Here is a 17,880-nt window from a genome sequence, read left to right on the forward strand (position 1 = left end):
TGGTGGTAATACAGTCCGCTAGTATTCTCTATAGTTTCCCATCTAGGTTGTCTATATATGGTGGCATTACAGTCTGCTACCATTCTCTATAGTTTCCCATCTAGGTTGTCTATATCTGGTGGTAATACAGTCTGCCACCATTCTCTATAGTTTCCCATCTAGGTTGTCTATATCTGGTGGTAATACAGTCTGCTAGTATTCTCTATAGTTTCCCATCTAGGTTGTCTATATCTGGTAGTAATACAGTCTGCTAGTATTCTCTATAGTTTCCCATCTAGGTTGTCTATATCTGGTGGCAATACAGTCTGCTATTATTCTCTATAGTTTCCCATCTAGGTTGTCTATATCTGGTGGTAATACAGTCTGCCACCATTCTCTATACTTTCCCATCTAGGTTGTCTATATCTGGTAGTAATACAGTCTGCTAGTATTCTCTATAGTTTCCCATCTAGGTTGTCTATATCTGGTGGTAATACAGTCTGCTAGTATTCTCTATAGTTTCCCATCTAGGTTGTCTATATCTGGTGGCAATACAGTCTGCTAGTATTCTCTATAGTTTCCCATCTAGGTTGTCTATATCTGGTGGTAATGCAGTCCGCTAGTATTCTCTATAGTTTCCCATCTAGGTTGTCTATATATGGTGGCAATACAGTATGCTACCATTCTCTATAGTTTCCCATCTAGGTTGTCTATATCTGGTGGTAATACAGTCCGCTAGTATTCTCTATAGTTTCCCATCTAGGTTGTCTATATATGGTGGCAATACAGTCTGCTAGTACATTTACATTTACATTTAAGTCATTTAGCAGACGCTCTTATCCAGAGCGACTTACAAATTGGTGAATTCACCTTCTGACATCCAGTGGAACAGCCACTTTACAATAGTGCATCTAAATCATTAAGGGGGGGTGTGAGAAGGATTACTTATCTTATCCTAGGTATTCCTTGAAGAGGTGGGGTTTCAGGTGTCTCCGGAAGGTGGTGATTGACTCCGCTGTCCTGGCGTCGTGAGGGAGTTTGTTCCACCATTGGGGGGCCAGAGCAGCGAACAGTTTTGACTGGGCTGAGCGGGAACTGTACTTCCTCAATGGTAGGGAGGCGAGCAGGCCAGAGGTGGATGAACGCAGTGCCCTTGCTTGGGTGTAGGGCCTGATCAGAGCCTGGAGGTACTGCGGTGCCGTTCCCCTCACAGCTCCGTAGGCAAGCACCATGGTCTTGTAGCGGATGCGAGCTTCAACTGGAAGCCAGTGGAGAGAGCGGAGGAGCGGGGTGACGTGAGAGAACTTGGGAAGGTTGAACACCAGACGGGCTGCGGCGTTCTGGATGAGTTGTAGGGGTTTAATGGCACAGGCAGGGAGCCCAGCCAACAGCGAGTTGCAGTAATCCAGACGGGAGATGACAAGTGCCTGGATTAGGACCTGCGCCGCTTCCTGTGTGAGGCAGGGTCGTACTCTGGGATGTTGTAGAGCATGAACCTACAGGAACGGGCCACCGCCATGATGTTGGTTGAGAACGACAGGGTGTTGTCCAGGATCACGCCAAGGTTCTTAGCGCTCTGGGAGGACGACACAACGGAGTTGTCAACCGTGATGGCGAGGTCATGGAACGGGCAGTCCTTCCCCGGGAGGAAGAGCAGCTCCGTCTTGCCGAGGTTCAGCTTGAGGTGGTGATCCGTCATCCACACTGATATGTCTGCCAGACATGCAGAGATGCGATTCGCCACCTGGTCATCAGAAGGGGGAAAGGAGAAGATTAATTGTGTGTCGTCTGCATAGCAATGATAGGAGAGACCATGTGAGGTTATGACAGAGCCAAGTGACTTGGTGTATAGCGAGAATAGTAGAGGGCCTAGAACAGAGCCCTGGGGGACACCAGTGGTGAGAGCGCGTGGCGAGGAGACAGATTCTCGCCACGCCACCTGGTAGGAGCGACCTGTCAGGTAGGACGCAATCCAAGCGTGGGCCGCGCCGGAGATGCCCAACTCGGAGAGGGTGGAGAGGAGGATCTGATGGTTCACAGTATCGAAGGCAGCCGATAGGTCTAGAAGGATGAGAGCAGAGGAGAGAGAGTTAGCTTTAGCAGTGCGGAGCGCCTCCGTGATACAGAGAAGAGCAGTCTCAGTTGAATGACTAGTCTTGAAACCTGACTGATTTGGATCAAGAAGGTCATTCTGAGAGAGATAGTGGGAGAGCTGGCCAAGGACGGCACGTTCAAGAGTTTTGGAGAGAAAAGAAAGAAGGGATACTGGTCTGTAGTTGTTGACATCGGAGGGATCGAGTGTAGGTTTTTTCAGAAGGGGTGCAACTCTCGCTCTCTTGAAGACGGAAGGGACGTAGCCAGCGGTCAGGGATGAGTTGATGAGCGAGGTGAGGTAAGGGAGAAGGTCCCCGGAGATGGTCTGGAGAAGAGAGGAGGGGATAGGGTCAAGCGGGCAGGTTGTTGGGCGGCCGGCCGTCACAAGAAGCGAGATTTCATCTGGAGAAAGAGGGGAGAAAGAGGTCAGAGCACAGGGTAGGGCAGTGTGAGCAGAACCAGCGGTGTCGTTTGACTTAGCAAACGAGGATCGGATGTCGTCGACCTTCTTTTCAAAATGGTTGACGAAGTCATCTGCAGAGAGGGAGGAGGGGGGGAGGGGGCGGAGGATTCAGGAGGGAGGAGAAGGTGGCAAAGAGCTTCCTAGGGTTAGAGGCAGATGCTTGGAATTTAGAGTGGTAGAAATGGCTTTAGCGGCAGAGACAGAGGAGGAAAATGTAGAGAGGAGGGAGTGAAAGGATGCCAGGTCCGCAGGGAGGCGAGTTTTCCTCCATTTCCGCTCGGCTGCCCGGAGCTCTGTTCTGTGAGCTCGCAATGAGTCATCGAGCCACGGAGCGGGAGGGGAGGACCGAGCCGGCCTGGAGGATAGGGGACATAGAGAGTCAAAGGATGCAGAAAGGGAAGAGAGGAGGGTTGAGGAGGCAGACTCAGGAGAAAGGTTGGAGAAGGTATGAGCAGAGGGAAGAGATGATAGGATGGAAGAGGAGAGAGTAGCGGGGGAGAGAGAGCGAAGGTTGGGACGGCGCGATACCATCCGAGTAGGGGCAGTGTGGGAAGTTCTCTAGTATTCTCTATAGTTTCCCATCTAGGTTGTCTATATCTGGTGGTAATACAGTCTGCTAGTATTCTCCATAGTTTCCCATCTAGGTTGTCTATATCTGGTGGTAATACAGTCTGCTACCATTCTCTATAGTTTCCCATCTAGGTTGTCTATATCTGGTGGTAATACAGTCTGCTACCATTCTCTATAGTTTCCGATCTAGGTTGTCTATATCTGGTGGCAATACAGTCTGCCACCATTCTCTATAGTTTCCCATCTAGGTTGTCTATATCTGGTGGCAATACAGTCTGCTAGTATTCTCTATAGTTTCCCATCTAGGTTGTCTATATCTAGTGGCAATACAGTCTGCTAGTATTCTCTATAGTTTCCCATCTAGGTTGTCTATATCTGGTGGTAATACAGTCTGCCACCATTCTCTATAGTTTCCCATCTAGATTGTCTATATCTGGTGGCAATACAGTCTGCTAGTATTCTCTAGTTTCCCATCTAGGTTGTCTATATCTGGTGGTAATACAGTCTGCCACCATTCTCTATAGTTTCCCATCTAGGTTGTCTATATCTGGTGGTAATACAGTCCGCTAGTATTCTCTATAGTTTCCCATCTAGGTTGTCTATATATGGTGGCAATACAGTCTGCTATTATTCTCTAGTTTCCCATCTAGGTTGTCTATATCTGGTGGCAATACAGTCTGCTAGTATTCTCTACAGTGTCCCATCTAGGTTGTCTATATCTGGTGGTAATACAGTCTGCCACCATTCTCTATAGTTTCCCATCTAGGTTGTCTATATCTAGTGGTAATACAGTCTGCTAGTATTCTCTATAGTTTCCCATCTAGGTTATCTATATCTAGTGGTAAAACAGACTGCCACCATTCTCTATAGTTTCCCATCTAGGTTGTCTATATCTGGTGGTAATACAGTCTGCTAGTATTCTCTACAGTGTCCCATCTAGGTTGTCTATATCTGGTGGTAATACAGTCTGCCACCATTCTCTATAGTTTCCCATCTAGGTTGTCTATATCTAGTGGTAATACAGTCTGCTAGTATTCCCTATAGTTTCCCATCTAGGTTGTCTATATCTGGTGGCAATACAGTCTGCCACCATTCTCTATAGTTTCCCATCTAGGTTGTCTATATCTGGTGGCAATACAGTCTGCTAGTATTCTCTATAGTTTCCCATCTAGGTTGTCTATATCTAGTGGCAATACAGTCTGGTAGTATTCTCTATAGTTTCCCGTCTAGGTTGTCAATATCTGGTGGTAATACAGTCTGCCACCATTCTCTATAGTTTCCCATCTAGATTGTCTATATCTGGTGGCAATACAGTCTGCTAGTATTCTCTAGTTTCCCATCTAGGTTATCTATATCTGGTGGTAATACAGTCTGCCACCATTCTCTAGTTTCCCATCTAGGTTGTCTATATCTGGTGGCAATACAGTCTGCTAGTATTCTCTAGTTTCCCATCTAGGTTGTCTATATCTAGTGGCAATACAGTCTGCTAGTATTCTCTACAGTGTCCCATCTAGGTTGTCTATATCTGGTGGTAATACAGTCTGCCACCATTCTCTATAGTTTCCCATCTTGGTTGTCTATATCTAGTGGTAATACAGTCTGCTAGTATTCTCTATAGTTTCCCATCTAGGTTATCTATATCTAGTGGTAAAACAGACTGCCACCATTCTCTATAGTTTCCCATCTAGGTTGTCTATATCTGGTGGTAATACAGTCTGCTAGTATTCTCTATAGTTTCCCATCTAGGTTGTCTATATCTGGTGGCGTATCATTAGTGATGGATGACAATAGTTGTTCCACCTCTCTCACACTAACTTGACCAAATTGAAAGCAGCAATCCTTCTCTTTCATTATTAGATCCTTAATACACAAATATGATGTTTGACTGTTCAGTGTTATTTCACTTGTGTTTGTCCACTTCACCAGTGAAATAGTCATTGAAATGATTGGCTATATCAAAAGGTTTGGTTTCAATTGACCCATCAACTTCAATGAACGATTGAGATCTTTGCGGCCTGCTTGGAGCTGTGGCTCTTGGGGAAGAGGAAGAGCAGGACCTGGTGGTCTTCTTGGAGCTGTGGTTCTTGGGGAAGAGCAGGACCTGCTGTCCTGGTGGTCTGCTTGGAGCTGTGGTTCTTGGGGAAGAGCAGGACCTGCTGTCCTGGTGGTCTGCTTGGAGCTGTGGTTCTTGGGGAAGAGCAGGACCTGCTGTCCTGGTGGTCTGCTTGGAGCTGTGGTTCTTGAGGAAGAGCAGGACCTGCTATCTTGGTGGTCTGCTTGGAACTGTGGTTCTTGGGGAAGAGGAAGAGCAGGACCTGGTTGTCTTCTTGGAGCTGTGGTTCTTGGGGAAGAGCAGGACCTGCTGTCCTGGTGGCCTGCTTGGAGCTGTGGTTCTTGGGGAAGAGGAAGAGCAGGTCCTGGTGGTCTGCTTGGAGCTGTGGTTCTTGGGGAAGAGCAGGACCTGCTGTCCTGGTGGACTGCTTGGAGCTGTGGTTCTTGGGGAAGAGCAGGACCTGCTGTCCTGGTGGACTGCTTGGAGCTGTGGTTCTTGGGGAAGAGGAAGAGCAGGACCTGCTGTCCTGGTGGCCTGCTTGGAGCTGTGGTTCTTGGGGAAGAGCAGGTCCTGGTGGACTGCTTGGAGCTGTGGTTCTTGGGGAAGAGCAGGACCTGCTGTCCTGGTGGACTGCTTGGAGGTGTGGTTCTTGGGGAAGAGTAGGACCTGCTGTCCTGGTGGACTGCTTGGAGCTGTGGTTCTTGGGGAAGAGGAAGAGCAGGACCTGCTGTCCTGGTGGACTGCTTGGAGCTGTGGCTCTTGGGGAAGAGGAAGAGCAGGACCTGCTGTCCTGGTGGTCTGCTTGGAGCTGTGGTTCTTGGGGAAGAGGAAGAGCAGGACCTGCAGTCCTGGTGGCCTGCTTGGAGCTGTGGTTCTTGGGGAAGAGGAAGAGCAGGTCCTGGTGGTCTGCTTGGAGCTGTGGTTCTTGGGGAAGAGCAGGACCTGCTGTCCTGGTGGACTGCTTGGAGCTGTGGTTCTTGGGGAAGAGGAAGAGCAGGACCTGCTGTCCTGGTGGCCTGCTTGGAGCTGTGGTTCTTGGGGAAGAGGAAGAGCAGGACCTGCTGTCCTGGTGGCCTGCTTGGAGCTGTGGTTCTTGGGGAAGAGGAAGAGCAGGTCCTGGTGGTCTGCTTGGAGCTGTGGTTCTTGGGGAAGAGCAGGACCTGGTGGACTGCTTGGAGCTGTGGTTCTTGGGGAAGAGGAAGAGCAGGACCTGCTGTCCTGGTGGACTGCTTGGAGCTGTGGTTCTTGGGGAAGAGGAAGAGCAGGACCCGCTGTCCTGGTGGTCTGCTTGGAGCTTTGGTTCTTGGGGAAGAGGAAGAGCAGGACCTGCTGTCCTGGTGGTCTGCTTGGAGCTGTGGTTCTTGGGGAAGAGGAAGAGCAGGACCTGCTGTCCTGGTGGTCTGCTTGGAGCTGTGGTTCTTGGGGAAGAGCAGGACCTGCTGTCCTTACATTCCCATGGTTCTCATGAAGCTCACATGCCAGATGATGAAACACTCTTATTTATTTTACACCTGTACACGGTGTGTTGCTTTACCTGGATTTTAGCTGGATTCTCTTCCTTATACACATCAGAACAACATACTGTATGTTTTACACATTCAACAAAAGAGTCCTGAGAAATCATGTTGCATGATCTCTTCTGAATGACTTTAGGCCTTTGGTAATGTGGCTTCCCTTCTTTTTGTCAGTGTAACTGTTCATTCTATGATCACCCCTGATTGTTATATCGATGTGATAATGTTGATATATTCATGTGATAATGGGGATATATTAATGTGATAATGTTGATATATTTATGTGATAATGTTGTGTTACAGCATGTCAGTTATATTAATGTGATAATGTTGTGACAGCATTTCAGTTATATAAATGTGATAGTGCTGAATTATTAAAGTGATAATGTTGATATATTAATGTGATATTGTTGATATATTCATGTGATAATGTTGATATGTTAATGTGATAATGTTGATATATTGATGTGATATTGTTGATATATTAATGTGTTAATGTTGATATATTCATGTGATAATGTTGATATGTTAATGTGATAATGTTGCTATGTTAATGTGATAATGTTGATATATTCATGTGATAATGTTGTATTGCAGCGTGTAAGTGTAATGGCCATGCCGGTGTGTGTAACACTAACAACGGGAAGTGTTTCTGCACCACCAAGGGCATCAAAGGAGACCGCTGTCACCTGTAAGTACACGACAGTAGATATTACACACTTAGTACATACATATTGCATACTTAGTACGTAGTACATAGCAGTAAGTCTGTTTCACTGCATAAAGTTCAGACCACTATCACTGACTGACTGACTGACTCAGTACAGTTCAGACCACCACCACCTGTATGACTGACTCAGTACAGTTCAGACCACTACCACTGACTGTATGACTGACTGACTCAGTACAGTTCAGACCACTACCACCTGTCTGACTGACTCAGTACAGTTCAGACCACTACCACCTGTATGACTGACTCAGTACAGTTCAGACCACTACCACCTGTATGACTGACTCAGTACAGTTCAGACCACTACCACCTGTATGACTGACTGACTCAGTACAGTTCAGACCACTACCACCTGTCTGACTGACTCAGTACAGTTCAGACCACTACCTGTATGACTGACTCAGTACAGTTCAGACCACTACCACCTGTATGACTGACTGACTCAGTACAGTTCAGACTGTCTGACTGACTCAGTTTCAGACCACTACCACCTGTATGACTGACTCAGTACAGTTCAGACCACTACCACCTGTATGACTGACTGTACAGTTCAGACCACCACCACCTGACTGACTCAGTACAGTTCAGACCACTACCACCTGTATGACTGACTCAGTACAGTTCAGACCACTACCACCTGTATGACTGACTGACTCAGTACAGTTCAGACCACTACCACCTGTATGACTGACTCAGTACAGTTCAGACCACTACCACCTGTCTGACTGACTCAGTACAGTTCAGACCACTACCACCTGTCTGACTGACTCAGTACAGTTCAGACCACTACCACCTGTATGACTGACTCAGTACAGTTCAGACCACTACCACCTGTAAGACTGACTCAGTACAGTTCAGACCACTACCACCTGTATGACTGACTCAGTACAGTTCAGACCACTACCACCTGTATGACTGACTCAGTACAGTTCAGACCACTACCACCTGTTTGACTGACTGACTCAGTACAGTTCAGACCACTACCACCTGTATGACTGACTCAGTACAGTTCAGACCACTACCACCTGTATGACTGACTGACTGGTACAGTTCAGACCACTACCACCTGTATGACTGACTGACTCAGTACAGTTCAGACCACTACCACCTGTCTGACTGACTGACCTCAGTACAGTTCAGACCACTACCACCTGTCTGACTGACTCAGTACAGTTCAGACCACTACCACCTGTATGACTGACTCAGTACAGTTCAGACCACTACCAGTTCTGACTCAGTACAGTTCAGACCACTACCACCTGTATGACTGACTCAGACTAGTACAGTTCAGACCACTACCACCTGTATGACTGAGTTCAGACCACTACCACCTGTATGACTGACTCAGTACAGTTCAGACCACTACCACCTGTATGACTGACTGTACAGTTCAGACCACTACCACCTGTATGACTGACTGACTGACTCACACAGTTCAGACCACTACCACCTGTATGACTGACTGACAGTTCAGACCACTACACCTGTTTGACTGACTGACTCAGTACAGTTCAGACCACTACCACCTATGTACTGACTGACTCAGTACAGTTCAGACCACTACCACCTGTTTGACTGACTGACTCAGTACAGTTCAGACCACTATGACTGACTGACTGACTGACTGACTCAGTACAGTTCAGACCACTACCACCTGTATGACTGACTCAGTACAGTTCAGACCACTACCACCTGTATGACTGACTGACTCAGTACAGTTCAGACCACTACCACCTGTATGACTGACTGACTGACTCAGTACAGTTCAGACCACTACCACCTGTATGACTGACTCAGTACAGTTCAGACCACTACCACCTGTATGACTGACTGACTCAGTACAGTTCAGACCACTACCACCTGTATGACTGACTGACTGACTGACTCAGTACAGTTCAGACCACTACCACCTGTATGACTGACTGACTGACTCAGTACAGTTCAGACCACTACCACCTGTATGACTGACTCAGTACAGTTCAGACCACTACCACCTGTATGACTGACTGACTGACTCAGTACAGTTCAGACCACTACCACCTGTATGACTGACTACAGTTCAGACCACTACCACCTGTACTGACTGACTCAGTACAGTTCAGACCACTACCACCTGTATGACTGACTCAGTACAGTTCAGACCACTACCACCTGTATGACTGACTCAGTACAGTTCAGACCACTACCACCTGTATGACTGACTGACTGACTCAGTACAGTTCAGACCACTACCACCTGTATGACTGACCACTCAGTACAGTTCAGACCACTACCACCTGTATGACTGACTGACTCAGTACAGTTCAGACCACTACCACCTGTATGACTGACTGACTGACTGACTGACATGTTCAGACCACTACCACCTGTATGACTGACTCTCAGTACAGTTCAGACCACTACCACCTGTATGACACTCAGTACAGTTCAGACCACTACCACCTGTATGACTGACTGACTGACTCAGTACAGTTCAGACCACTACCACCTGTATGACTGACTCAGTACAGTTCAGACCACTACCACCTGTTTGACTGACTGACTCAGTACAGTTCAGACCACTACCACCTGTATGACTGACTCAGTACAGTTCAGACCACTACCACCTGTTTGACTGACTGACTATCAGTACATGACTGACCACTACCACCTGTATGACTGACTGACTGACCACTACAGTACTGAGTTCAGACCACTACCACCTGTTGACTGACTCAGTACAGTTCAGACCACTACCACCTGTATGACTGACTCAGTACAGTTCAGACCACTACCACCTGTATGACTGACTGTCTGACTGACTCAGTACAGTTCAGACCACTACCACCTGTATGACTGACTCAGTACAGTTCAGACCACTACCACCTGTATGACTGACTCAGTACAGTTCAGACCACTACCACCTGTATGACTGACTCAGTACAGTTCAGACCACTACCACCTGTATGACTGACTGTGTACTGACTGTAGACCACTACCACCTGTATGACTGACTGACTGACTGACTGACTCAGTACAGTTCAGACCACTACCACCTGACTGACTGACTGACTGACTACCACCTGATGACTGACTCAGTACAGTTCAGACCACTACCACCTGTATGACTGACTGACTGACTCAGTACAGTTCAGACCACTACCACCTGTATGACTGACTCAGTACAGTTCTGACCACTACCACCTGTATGACTGACTCAGTACAGTTCAGACCACTACCACCTGTATGACTGACTCACTCAGTACAGTTCAGACCACTACCACCTGTACTGACTGACTCAGTACAGTTCAGACCACTACCACCTGTATGACTGACTGACTGACTCAGTACAGTTCAGACCACTACCACCTGTATGACTGACTCAGTACTGTATGACTGACTGACTGACTCAGTACAGTTCAGACCACTACCACCTGTACTGACTGACTGACTCAGTACAGTTCAGACCACTACCACCTGTATGACTGACTCAGTACAGTTCAGACCACTATGTATGACTGACTCAGTACAGTTCAGACCACTACCACCTGTATGACTGACTGACTGAGTACAGTTCAGACCACTACCACCTGTATGACTGACTGACTCAGTACAGTTCAGACCACTACCACCTGTATGACTGACTCAGTACAGTTCAGACCACTACCACCTGTATGACTGACTCAGTTTCAGACCACTACCACCTGTATGACTGACTGACTGACTCAGTACAGTTCAGACCACTACCACCTGTATGACTGACTGACTGACTGACTCAGTACAGTTCAGACCACTACCACCTGTATGACTGACTCAGTACAGTTCAGACCACTATGACTGACTGACTGACTGACTGACTCAGTACAGTTCAGACCACTACCACCTGTATGACTGACTCAGTACAGTTCAGACCACTACCACCTGTATGACTGACTGACTGACTCAGTACAGTTCAGACCACTACACCTGTATGACTGACTCTCAGTACAGTTCAGACCACTACCACCTGTATGACTGACTCAGTACAGTTCAGACCACTACCACCTGTATGACTGACTCAGTACAGTTCAGACCACTACCACCTGTATGACTGACTGACTCAGTACAGTTCAGACCACTATCACTGACTGACTGACTGACTGACTCAGTACAGTTCAGACCACCACCACCTGTATGACTGACTGACTGACTCAGTACAGTTCAGACCACTACCACCTGTATGACTGACTGACTGACTCAGTACAGTTCAGACCACTACCAGCTGTATGACTGACTCAGTACAGTTCAGACCACTACCACCTGTATGACTGACTGACTGACTGACTGACTCAGTACAGTTCAGACCACTATCACCTGTATGACTGACTGACTGACTCAGTACAGTTCAGACCACTATCACCTGTATGACTGACTCAGTACAGTTCAGACCACTACCACCTGTATGACTGACTGACTCAGTACAGTTCAGACCACTACCACCTGTATGACTGACTGACTCAGTACAGTTCAGACCACTACCACCTGTATGACTGACTGACTGACTGACTCAGTACAGTTCAGACCACTACCACCTGTATGACTGACTGACTGACTCAGTACAGTTCAGACCACTACCAGCTGTCTGACTGACTCAGTACAGTTCAGACCACTACCACCTGTATGACTGACTGTCTGACTGACTCAGTACAGTTCAGACCACTACCACCTGTCTGACTGACTGACTCAGTACAGTTCAGACCACTACCACCTGTCTGACTGACTGACTGACTCAGTACAGTTCAGACCACTATCACCTGTATGACTGACTGACTGACTCAGTACAGTTCAGACCACTACCACCTGTATGACTGACTCAGTACAGTTCAGACCACTACCAGCTGTCTGACTGACTCAGTACAGTTCAGACCACTATCACCTGTATGACTGACTCAGTACAGTTCAGACCACTACCAGCTGTCTGACTGACTCAGTACAGTTCAGACCACTACCACCTGTATGACTGACTGACTGACTCAGTACAGTTCAGACCACTACCACCTGTATGACTGACTGACTCAGTACAGTTCAGACCACTACCACCTGTTTGACTGACTGACTGACTCAGTACAGTTCAGACCACTATCACCTGTATGACTGACTGACTCAGTACAGTTCAGACCACTACCACCTGTATGACTGACTGACTGACTCAGTACAGTTCAGACCACTATCACCTGTCTGACTGACTGACTGACTCAGTACAGTTCAGACCACTATCACCTGTATGACTGACTGACTGACTCAGTACAGTTCAGACCACTACCACCTGTATGACTGACTCAGTACAGTTCAGACCACTACCACCTGTATGACTGACTGACTGACTCAGTACAGTTCAGACCACTATCACCTGTATGACTGACTCAGTACAGTTCAGACCACTACCACCTGTATGACTGACTGACTCAGTACAGTTCAGACCACTACCACCTGTATGACTGACTGACTGACTCAGTACAGTTCAGACCACTATCACCTGTACCTCAGTATGACTGACTGACTGACAGTACAGTTCAGACCACTACCACCTGTATGACTGACTGACTCAGTACAGTTCAGACCACTACCAGCTGTATGACTGACCAGTACAGTTCAGACCACTACCACATCATGTATGACTGTAGACCACACCAGCTGTATGACTGACTCAGTACAGTTCAGACCACTACCACCTGACTGACTGACTGACTCAGTACAGTTCAGACCACTACCACCTGTATGACTGACTGACTGACTCAGTACAGTTCAGACCACTACCACCTGTATGACTGACTGACTGACTCAGTACAGTTCAGACCACTACCACCTGTATGACTGACTCAGTACAGTTCAGACCACTACCACCTGTATGACTGACTGACTGACTCAGTACAGTTCAGACCACTACCACCTGTATGACTGACTGACTGACTCAGTACAGTTCAGACCACTACCACCTGTATGACTGACTCAGTACAGTTCAGACCACTACCACCTGTATGACTGACTCAGTACAGTTCAGACCACTACCACCTGTATGACTGACTCAGTACAGTTCAGACCACTACCACCTGTATGACTGACTGTCTGACTGACTCAGTACAGTTCAGACCACTACCACCTGTATGACTGACTGACTGACTGACTCAGTACAGTTCAGACCACTACCACCTGTATGACTGACTCAGTACAGTTCTGACCACTACCACCTGTATGACTGACTGTCTGACTGACTCAGTACAGTTCTGACCACTACCACCTGACTGACTGACTGTCTGACTGACTCAGTACAGTTCAGACCACTATCACCTGTATGACTGACTGACTGACTGACTCAGTACAGTTCAGACCACTACCACCTGACTGACTGACTCAGTACAGTTCAGACCACTACCACCTGTATGACTGACTGACTGACTCAGTACAGTTCAGACCACTACCAGCTGTATGACTGACTCAGTACAGTTCAGACCACTACCACCTGTATGACTGACTCAGTACAGTTCAGACCACTACCACCTGTATGACTGACTGACTGACTCAGTACAGTTCAGACCACTACCACCTGTATGACTGACTCAGTACAGTTCAGACCACTATCACCTGTATGACTGACTGACTGACTCAGTACAGTTCAGACCACTACCACCTGTCTGACTGACTGACTGACTCAGTACAGTTCAGACCACTACCAGCTGTCTGAGACACTACCAGCAGTTCAGTCTGACTGACTGACTGACTCAGTACAGTTCAGACCACTACCACCTGTATGACTGACTGACTGACTCAGTACAGTTCAGACCACTACCACCTGTATGACTGACTGACTGACTCAGTACAGTTCAGACCACTACCACCTGTATGACTGACTGACTGACTCAGTACAGTTCAGACCACTATCACCTGTATGACTGACTGACTGACTCAGTACAGTTCAGACCACTATCACCTGTATGACTGACTCAGTACAGTTCAGACCACTACCACCTGTATGACTGACTCAGACTCCACCTGTACAGTGACTCAGAGTTCCCACTACCACCTGTATGACTGACTGACTCAGTACAGTTCAGACCACTACCAGCTGTCTGACTGACTCAGTACAGTTCAGACCACTACCACCTGTATGACTGACTGACTGACTCAGTACAGTTCAGACCACTACCACCTGTATGACTGACTCAGTACAGTTCAGACCACTACCACCTGTATGACTGACTGACTGACTCAGTACAGTTCAGACCACTACCACCTGTATGACTGACTCAGTACAGTTCAGACCACTACCACCTGTATGACTGACTGACTGACTCAGTACAGTTCAGACCACTACCACCTGTATGACTGACTGACTGACTCAGTACAGTTCAGACCACTACCACCTGTCTGACTGACTCAGTACAGTTCAGACCACTACCACCTGTATGACTGACTGACTGACTCAGTACAGTTCAGACCACTACCACCTGTATGACTGACTGACTGACTCAGTACAGTTCAGACCACTACCACCTGTATGACTGACTGACTGACTGACTCAGTACAGTTCAGACCACTACCACCTGACTGACTGACTCAGTACAGTTCAGACCACCACCACCTGTCAGTACATGTCGACCTACTTATTCTTTTCATTCTGTCTTTCCTTTCACTTCTCTTTCTGTCATTATGATCCTTCTCCGCTGTGTCGTCATTGACTGCATGGTTTCATAGTCAGTTGTGAAATCACAGAAGGATTAATTTAAGTTATTGATTTACCTTCACGTTGTTGTTTCAAAATGAAATCCCTCTCCTCTTTTATTCCCTTTCGTCCGTTTTCCTTCAGGTGTGAGGTGGAGAACCGTTACCAAGGAAACCCTCTGAAAGGAACCTGTTACTGTAAGTGGAACTCTAATCTACCTTCAGCGTAGAACATCTCTGCGAGTCCTTCAGAATAGAACATCACCCTGAGGCTGAGTCCTTCAGAGTAGAACATCACGTTGAGTCCTTCAGAGTGGAACATGATGCTGAGTCCTTCAGATTAGAACATCACGCTGAGTCCTTCAGAGTAGAACATCACCCTGAGGCTGAGTCCTTCAGAGTCATCACCCTGAGGCTGAGTCCTTCAACATCACCCTGAGGCTGAGTCCTTCAGAGAACATCACCCTGAGGCTGAGTCCTTCAGAGTAGAACATCACCCTGAGGCTGAGTCCTTCAGAGTAGAACATCACCCTGAGGCTGAGTCCTTCATAGTAGAACATCACGCTGAGTCCTTCATAGTAGAACATCACCCTGAGGCTGAGTCCTTCATAGTAGAACATCACGCTGAGTCCTTCAGAATAGAACATCACCCTGAGGCTGAGTCCTTCAGAGTAGAACATCACGTTGAGTCCTTCAGAGTGGAACATCATGCTGAGTCCTTCAGATTAGAACATCACGCTGAGTCCTTCAGAGTAGAACATCACGTTGAGTCCTTCAGAGTAGAACATCACCCTGAGGCTGAGTCCTTCAGAGTAGAACATCACCCTGAGGCTGAGTCCTTCAGAGTAGAACATCACCCTGAGGCTGAGTCCTTCATAGTAGAACATCACGCTGAGTCCTTCAGAGTGGAACGTCATGCTGAGTCCTTCAGAGTAGAATGTCATGCCGAGTCCTTCAGTGTAGAACATCACGCTGAGGCTGAGTCCTTCAGAGTAGAACATCGCGCTGAGTCCTTCAGAGTAGATCATCGCGCTGAGGCTGAGTCCTTCAGAGTAGAACATCATGCTAAGGCTGAGTCCTTCAGAGTGGAACATCGCGCTGAGGCTGAGTCCTTCAGAGTAGAACATCACGCTGAGTCCTTCAGAGTAGAACATCAAGCTGAGGCTGAGTCTTTCAGAGTAGAACATCACACTGAGGCTGAGTCCTTCAGTGTAGAACGTCACGCTGAGTCCTTCAGAGTAGAACGTCACGCTGAGTCCTTCAGAGTAGAACGTCATGCTGAGTCCTTCAGAGTAGAACGTCACGCCGAGTCCTTCAGAGTGGAACGTCACGCCGAGTCCTTCAGAGTGGAACGTCACGCCGAGTCCTTCAGAGTGGAACGTCACGCTGAGTCCTTCAGAGTAAAACGTCACGCTGAGTCCTTCAGAGTAGAACGTCACACTCAGTCCTTCAGAGTAGAACTTCACGCTGAGTCCTTCAGAGTAGAACATCATGTTTAGGCTGAGTCCTTCAGAGTAGAACATCACGTTGAGTCCTTCAGAGTAGAACATCACCCTGAGGCTGAGTCCTTCAGAGTAGAACATCACCCTGAGGCTGAGTCCTTCAGAGTAGAACATCACCCTGAGGCTGAGTCCTTCAGAGTAGAACATCACCCTGAGGCTGAGTCCTTCAGAGTAGAACATCACCCTGAGGCTGAGTCCTTCAGAGTAGAACATCACCCTGAGGCTGAGTCCTTCAGAGTAGAACATCACCCTGAGGCTGAGTCCTTCAGAGTAGAACATCACCCTGAGGCTGAGTCCTTCAGAGTAGAACATCACCCTGAGGCTGAGTCCTTCAGAGTAGAACATCACCCTGAGGCTGAGTCCTTCAGAGTAGAACATCACCCTGAGGCTGAGTCCTTCAGAGTAGAACATCACCCTGAGGCTGAGTCCTTCAGAGTAGAACATCACCCTGAGGCTGAGTCCTTCAGAGTAGAACATCACCCTGAGGCTGAGTCCTTCAGAGTAGAACATCATGCTGAGTCCTTCAGAGTAGAACATCATGCTGAGTCCTTCATAGTAGAACATCATGCTGAGTCCTTCATAGTAGAACATCATGCTGAGTCCTTCAGAGTAGAACATCATGCTGAGTCCTTCAGAGTAGAACATCATGCTGAGTCCTTCAGAGTAGAACATCATGCTGAGTCCTTCAGAGTAGAACATCATGCTGAGTCCTTCAGAGTAGAACATCATGCTGAGTCCTTCAGAGTAGAACATCATGCTGAGGCTGAGTCCTTCAGAGTAGAACATCATGCTGAGGCTGAGTCCTTCAGAGTAGAACATCATGCTGAGGCTGAGTCCTTCAGAGTAGAACATCATGCTGAGGCTGAGTCCTTCAGAGTAAAACATCATGCTGAGGCTGAGTCCTTCAGAGTAGAACATCACCCTGAGGCTGAGTCCTTCAGAGTAGAACATCATGCTGAGGCTGAGTCCTTCAGAGTAGAACATCATGCTGAGGCTGAGTCCTTCAGAGTAGAACATCATGCTGAGGCTGAGTCCTTCAGAGTAAAACATCATGCTGAGGCTGAGTCCTTCAGAGTAGAACATCACCCTGAGGCTGAGTCCTTCAGAGTAGAACATCACACTCAGTCCTTCAGAGTAGAACTTCACGCTGAGGCTGAGTCCTTCAGAGTAGAATATCACGCTGAAGCTAAGTCCTTCAGAGTAGAATATCACGCTGAGTCCTTCAGAGTAAAACGTCACGCTGAGTCCTTCAGAGTAGAACGTCACACTCAGTCCTTCAGAGTAGAACTTCACGCTGA

General features: G+C 47.6%; 1 pseudogene; it reads left to right on the plus strand.

Moving 5' to 3' along the window:
* The window catches only part of LOC135508556 (attractin-like), a 194,836-nt pseudogene that overhangs the window by 125,917 nt on the left and 51,039 nt on the right, over window positions 1-17,880 (plus strand).

This window comes from Oncorhynchus masou, chromosome 21 (assembly GCF_036934945.1).
Source record: "Oncorhynchus masou masou isolate Uvic2021 chromosome 21, UVic_Omas_1.1, whole genome shotgun sequence".
NCBI classification, from domain to species: Eukaryota; Metazoa; Chordata; class Actinopteri; order Salmoniformes; family Salmonidae; genus Oncorhynchus; species Oncorhynchus masou.